Source organism: Phyllopteryx taeniolatus, chromosome 11, assembly GCF_024500385.1.
Source record: "Phyllopteryx taeniolatus isolate TA_2022b chromosome 11, UOR_Ptae_1.2, whole genome shotgun sequence".
NCBI lineage: Eukaryota > Metazoa > Chordata > Actinopteri > Syngnathiformes > Syngnathidae > Phyllopteryx > Phyllopteryx taeniolatus.
In genome coordinates, this window is record NC_084512.1 from 2,920,465 (window position 1) to 2,927,791 (window position 7,327).

Genomic DNA, 7,327 nt, shown 5'->3' on the forward strand with positions numbered 1-7,327 from the left:
TGCGCTGACGAATTTTTCGCTACTAACTTTGCTCTCGCCACGCAGCTCAAAAAAGGGCGTGTTGTATCTACCCTTGTTCATATCTATTGTAATCCGCCAAATTTGAAACGTCAGGTTTACCCCACCGAACTTCCTCTCACTCCTGATTTAAGCTCAGAGCCGTACGTGGCAAAAGAAAAAAACTCTTGAACTGGATTCAGTTAATACGGGGAGATATTTAAACTGATTGAACATTACAATTTCATTTGTAGTGTTGCATTAATTTATTAATGTATTCATTTATTCTTATTTTTGTTTATTAATGTATTCATTTATGAATCCATTATTTTATTAATTAATTTATTTACATTGGACTGTGGAAGTCTTATCAAATGAGAGAGAGGCGCGCTGGGAGTGTTTTGATGTCACCGACTGGTTTTATTTTTAGAGGAATACATATATATATTTTTTTAATTTATTTATTTGTTATTTTATTAAATTTTTACTGCTATAGCACCTAATTTTCCTATATGGGGTATCCATAAAGGATAATTCAATGTGGAAAAAAAGTTCTTCAAAATTAAGAATTTTTAAACTTTTGCAAAAAATAGAATCCAATAAAATGGAACTTTATTTTCATTGTCACAAGAACAATGAAAAACCGTAAGGCACCTCACAATTTGCAGCGTTGAGACCAAAAATATAAGCACACAATTCTCAAAAATACAGTTATTTACAGCACATACAAGTGTTCACATTTGAGAGAATGACCAAAAATGGTAATTATGCGATTATTTCCATTCATGAATTGCACAGATTTTTTGATGAGACAATCTTGCACAGTTGTTGTCATTATATTGCACTTATGTGTGAAGGAAAAGGGTGTCATTAGTTCTTGCGGTGTGGGTGGGGGCCAGAGCTTGGTGGTCAAAGCTGTTTTTGAGCCTCGTGGTTCTAGACTATCCTGTGGTGTTCCAGAGGGAAGGTAAATTGTAAAATGATAAATGGATTGCATTTATATAGCACTTTAACTACACTATCACAGTGTCCAAAGCGCTTTACAGATGCTCACGCATTCACCCATTCATACACCAATGAGCGGCTGCTGCCATGTAAGGTGCTGCTAGGTCCCAATGGGAGCAATTTGGGGTTCAGTGTCTTGCCCAAGGACACTTCGAGATCAGACAGTCAGAGCCGCAATTCAAATCGGCGACCCCTTCGCTCACTGGACAATCAGCTCTATCAACACCCACAGCTGCCCCAGGGAGGAAAAAGTGAGTGTCCTTTATGATTCCACTGCCTTTTTGCAGAATGCCAGTGTAAGTGTCCCTGAGGGTGGGTAGTGACCATCCAGTCACCCACTCTGCTGCTTTCACCACTCGCTGCAGGTTCCTCTTGTCCTTCGCAGTACAGCTGCTGAACTAACTTGTGCAGCAATAGGTCAGGAGGGTCTCCATGGTGAATCTATAGTATCAGTATCAGATAGACCTTATGTTTCTGAGAATAACCTTTAGCAGCTAATATACGTAGCTTTAAGTCTTATGTTACATGTTTGGCACACTTTGACTGTAATAATCTATCCATCCAACAGTTCTCTATATTTTCTATACCGCAGATATGCTAGAGTCTATCCCAGCTGAAAAGAAAAGAGATGGGGTCCACCCTGGATTGATCAACAGGGCATAAAAAGACAAGCAGACCAACAACCATTCACACTTAGATTCACACTTTTAGGGACAATTTAGAATGTTCAATTAATCTGACATGCATGTTTTGATAATGTGCAGTCAGAGTACCTGGATAAAACCCACAACTATGAGGTGTTATCTGCTAACTACTTTCCCACGTGTCGCCTGATTATAATAAACAAAATAGTTCCTCACCTGACTGACTTTCCCATTATTTTAGAGGTCTGGTTCAAAGAACACGAAACCAATCTGTTCCTTAATATGACAGTTACTGTTCCCTGTTACCACAAAATCTTGATCTGACCTATCCTTAGACTTATTCTGATGGTTAAAGCACCATGTTGGATTAGTTGAAGACTCTATGCCCAGAGATGTGAATGTGACCATGAAGGCTTGTCTGCCTCTATAGTCTCTCTAACTTCGAAAGCTAGCAAAACTGCTGCATCAGAGCCGAGACAGAAGACATTTATTGGCTTTGGCTGTTTTACACCCAGGAAAGTGGAAAATAGTTTGTGCAATCAGCTTGTTAAATGTGTGACATAGCACCAGCCATGGCCACCCCTAGGATTTTGGTGGCCCTAAAGGGAATTTTATATGTGGCCCCAAAACACTTACAAAAGTCACCAAATCATGCACACTGCTCATAACGATAAACTCCAATTTCAATGAAGTTGGAGGTTGTGAAAATTTAAATAAAAACAAAATACAAGGGTTTGCAAATCCTTTTCAAACTATATTTGATTGAATATTCTACAAAGACAAGTTAATGTTCAAAATGATGAACGTTATTGTTTTTATTAATGCAAATATTCCCTCATTTTGAATTTGATGCCTGCAAGACATTCCAACAAAGTTGGTACAGAGGCAACAAAAGACTGGGAGAGTTGAGGAATGCTCAAAAAACACCTGTTTGGAACATTCCACAGGTGAACAGGTTAACAGGAAACAGGTGAGTGTCATAATTGGGTATAAAAGGAGCTCAGTGTCAGTTGATCACAAGCAAGGATAGCGTGAGGTTCAGCACTTTGTGAACAACTGCAGGAGCAAATAGTCCAACAGTTTAAGAACGTTTCTCAATGTCCAATTGCAAGGAATTTAGGGCTCATCATCTACGATCCATAATATCATCAAAGGGTTCAGAGAATCTGGATAAATCTCTACACGTAAGCAACAAGGCCGAAAACCAACATTGAATACCTGTGACCTTTAATCCCTCAGCCAGCAATGCATTAAAAAACAGCATCATTGTGTAAAGGATATTGCCACATGGGCTCAGGAACACTTCAGAAAACTATTGTTAGTTAAAAAGGTTCATTGCGACATCTACAAATACAAGTTAAAACTCTACCATGCAAAGTGAAAACCATATATCAACAACACCAAGAAATGCCGCCGACTTCTCTGGCCCCCGAGCTCATCTGAGATGGACTGACACAAAGTGGAAAACTGTGCGGTGGTATGAAAAGTCCACATTTCAAATTGCTTTTGGAAATCCTGGATGTCGTGTACTCCTGGCCAAAGAGGAAAAGGACCATCCCGATTGTTATCACTGCAAAGTTCAAAACCCACCATCTGTGATGGTATGGGCGTGTGTTAGTGCCCATGGCATAGGTAACTTACACATCAGTGAAGGCACCATTAATGCTGAAAGGTACATACTGTCATGGGTGTGTTCCGGTTTTTGTCTTCCACCTGTTTCACACACACCTGCTCCTGAGAGCATCTTCACCACCTGTTCCTCGTTCACCCTAATTACCCCGTGCATTTAACCTCGTGTCTCATTCTTTCTCGTCGCCAATTTGTTGCACCTTGTCGTCGCGTTCCAGCATTCCTTGTTTCCACGTCACAGACTCACAGTAAGACTTGACCCTGTTCCGATTATTGACCTCGCCTTTTTGCCTTATGTTTTTGGATACTGTTGCCTGTTTTGGATTGCCTGCCTGTGTATGCCTGTATATTAAACCTCTCTTTTTTTTAAACTGTCCATTTGTTTTGGAGTCGTGCGTTTTTGGGTCCTATCCTCTGTTCCGTTCATGACACATACAGGTTTTGGAGCAGCATATGCTGCTATCCAAACAATGTCTTTTTCAGGGACGTCCCTGCTGATTTCGGCAAGACAAGACACATTCTGCATGTGTTACAACAGCGTGGCTTCGCAGTAAAAGAGTGTGAGTACTAGCAGGCCGCCAGCAGCTCAGACCTGTCTCCCATTGAAAATGTATGACCCATTATGAAGCGTAAAATACGACAGAGACTCTGGACTCTCGAGCAACTGAAGTTGTACATCAAGCAAAAATAGGATAGAATTCCACCAACAAAGCTTTAACAATAAGTGTCCTACACTCCCAAACGCAATCGCCAGCTGGCTGACAGACACCACATCGCTGTCCCAGATTAACATCCTGTACAGAAGGTCTGGCTCTCCTCCCGTGATCTCCCCCTTCATGTGGATTCCCACAAGTTGGCCCCCAGATTCATAGGGCCCTTTTAGATTGTGAAGGTGGTAAATCCATCCGCTGTCCGCCTCAAGCTCCCAGCCTCCCTCCACATCCATCACACTTTTCATGTCTGCCTCCAGGAGCCAATCTCCTCCAGTCCACTCAGTCCTCCTGCCGAATCCCCTCTTCCCCCACTACTCCTTGACAATCATCCAGCCTTCATCGTCCGGAAGATTTTGGATGTCCGCTACCATGGTCGTTGCATCCAGTACCTTGTGGACTGGGGGGGTACGGTCATGAAGAACACTCCTGGGTTCCACGTTCCTTCATCCTTGACTCATGCCTCCTTCGGACTTCTATCGTGAGTTCCCCTGTAAGCCTGGTAGGGCAGTGTCCCTGTGAGGTGGGGGGTGGGATGGGGTGGCCGTTTGAGTGTGGTGGTGGGGGAGGAGGGTGGGGGGGGGGTTATTGTTACTGTCGTGAGTAATTTTTGGTTCTGTTTTGAAATTGCTGCTGCTCTGTTTTCTGTGTTGCCTCTGTCTCTGTTTTGTTTGAGGGCTAGATGTGGTCGGTATGCTGAGCTCCTCATGCAGCTGTCTCCATCACCTTCAAAGTTTAACGTCTGGTCTGACTTCCATCCCCCACCAGAACGTCTCATCACATTCCCGCCCCAAATGTTTGATCTCAACCGCTGGCATGACCAGTCCTTTTTTTGTTTGGTACTTTCTTTGTTTAATAAAGTTTTATTTGCTACTTTGTTGTCAGTGTTTGCTTTTGGGTCTGAATCCTGCCTCAAATGTTACACAAAACCGAGGTAGCGCTGTACCCTGTGACGTTGTATATGACTCGTCAGGACATGGCAGAACTGGAGTAGTAAGCCAAGCAGCACCAAGACTGTCAAGAATTTGAGGGCAAATGAGACAAAAGCCCAGAAGTTAACATAATCAGAAATGCTGTGTATTGTAATTGGCGAGTGGCCCCACACCAAGCAACTAAATCCCATAGGGGTGTGTCTATGGAGGTATACTAGTGAATCAACACTGTCGAACGTGCACGTTAGTCATTGGAGGTATCCAGAGTTGCTGTGGAGGCACAGTAAGAATGGGCAAACTCGGCCCCACCCATCCGAGAGGAACGCCGGGGTGACAGGGCGCCCACCTTGAGGATAGGGGCGCACTTACCATTAAGCAAACACAGACAATTGCCCGGGGCACGGAGATTCCGAGGGCCCCCAAACGTCTCCTGAAAATGAATCCATAAAGTTTTCTTTCATTTTAAGTAACTATTATTTTTTTTAGTCTTAATTCACATGCTTAAAAACACATTAAAATGCATAATCTATTATGATCATTTCGATGCTCACCCTTCCCTTTTCATACAATGTACTGCCCCATTTTCCTGCACATATGCAGACTTGATTCAGGAATATGGCAGTAAAATAAGCTTGTCACAGTTTGGGAGTATGACACGGCGTTAAGTGGTGGCAGAAAAAGAGGACAACTGGAGAGGAAAGCAAACTTTTTTTAAATCAAAACTATAAGTTTTCAAGGTATCTAGCTCAATAGGTATGAGAATGTTCTCATATTCACACTTTCTGCCAGCCCCACTGAAGTGCCCTGACCTCCACCACAGTTAAACACAATTTCAAAACAATTTTTCCTACAGGAAATAATGTAGAATTAATTATTTTGTAAAAGGCTCAAATTAATGTAATAAAAAAACTTAATTGACTGTCTTGGCAGTGTTGTAAGCAATATTTTGAAATAATGGGCAAATGTCAGTTAGTGATTGGCTGGCATCCTGTCCAAGGTGTACCCTACCTCGCGCTTGAAAGCAGCTGGGATCAACTCCAGCACAGCCGTGACCCTAATGAGGAAAACCGTTTTTAAAAAATGGTCGGGTCAATGGCTGGATGGGCAAATGTCTGTATGGACATCCAAAAGTGTACGACGACAACCAATGTCTATATTGGTGCAAACACATAGACATCAAGTACCATTTTATATGAGAGGTGGTGGTTGTGGGACAGTACTTCTGAGTTCTCTTGATGTGATGACAAAATGTCTGCTCCCGAGATGATTGACACATGTAGTGGAAATGAAGTGAGAGTATTGTTTGTTGCATACGCTGATGTTATGGTCAAAAGAGGAAGGTACAATTGCAAAAAAAATAAACTCATTGGATTACCTGGATTTCTGCATTAATTGCAAGTAAGTCACAACATCAGGCAAAAAACGTTTGCTTAACCTATGTTTTTGTGATTCTATTGGATACATCATGTAAACATTCACAGGGAAGGATGAAAAAAGTATGTGGACCCATAGGCAAATAACTTTGCAAAGGACTCATCGGAGTCAAGAGTCAGCCAATAAAAAGTCAAATTATTGTGATGAGAGAGGAGGTGTTGATTAAAGCTGCCCTACCCAATAAAAACACACCAGTTTAAATGTTTTCATTCTTTAGAAGCATTGCGGCACTACAAACCCAAGCCCTCCCCATTGAGCATCGGTCAGGGGGCCGCAATCTAGGGAGCATCTCACAGGGCGCCATTCAGGCCAGTCCCGCCATTGGCAATGGATAACAAAAGTATTTCACAAACAGTAAACTGTAATAACACTATAAATTATAACACAAACAAATCTGCGATATTGCGGTTCCGTGAAGCATGAACCACAATATACATGGGGTTTACTGTACTGTATACATGTTTTCAAAGAATATTTTCAATAATAAATGTTATAACTTGTTCTTAACGCCTGTAAAACTGGGTCGTGACTCGTGATTTGGTGACAAAAGGAAAATGCGGGTCCCAGGTTCACAACAGTTGAGAACCAGTGGACTACCGGTCAAAGTAACGGTTATATCTATCCACAAAATGTATTTATTTATTTATTTATTTGTTTGTTTGTTTGTTTGTTTGTGGCACGTTGGACGACTGGTTAGAGCGTCTGCCTCACAGTTCTGAGGACCGGGGTTCAATCCCGGTGTGGAGTTTGCATGTTCTGCCCGTGCCTGCGTGGGTTTTCTCCGGGCACTCCGGTTTCCTCCCACATCCCAAAAACATGCATGGTAGGTTAATTGACAACTCTAAATTACCCGTAGGTGTGAATGTGAGTGTGAATGGTTGTTTGTTTGTATGTGCCCTGCGATTGGCTGGCAACCAGTTCAGGGTGTACCCCGCCTCCTGCCCGATGATAGCTGGGATAGGCGCCAGCACGCCCA

At 42.4% G+C, this 7,327-nt stretch overlaps 1 long non-coding RNA gene across 2 annotated transcripts; it reads left to right on the forward strand.

Moving 5' to 3' along the window:
- Positions 1 to 361: 361 nt before the first annotated feature.
- LOC133486067 (uncharacterized) lies at positions 362 to 4,495 on the forward strand. Of its 2 annotated transcripts, none has more exons than XR_009790903.1 (3): positions 362 to 3,523; positions 3,714 to 3,835; positions 4,246 to 4,495. It is a non-coding gene; the product is annotated as an uncharacterized LOC133486067 (long non-coding RNA). The 2 variants fall into 2 exon arrangements; XR_009790902.1 differs by having other exon boundaries at positions 3,759 to 3,835.
- Positions 4,496 to 7,327: the final 2,832 nt, after the last annotated feature.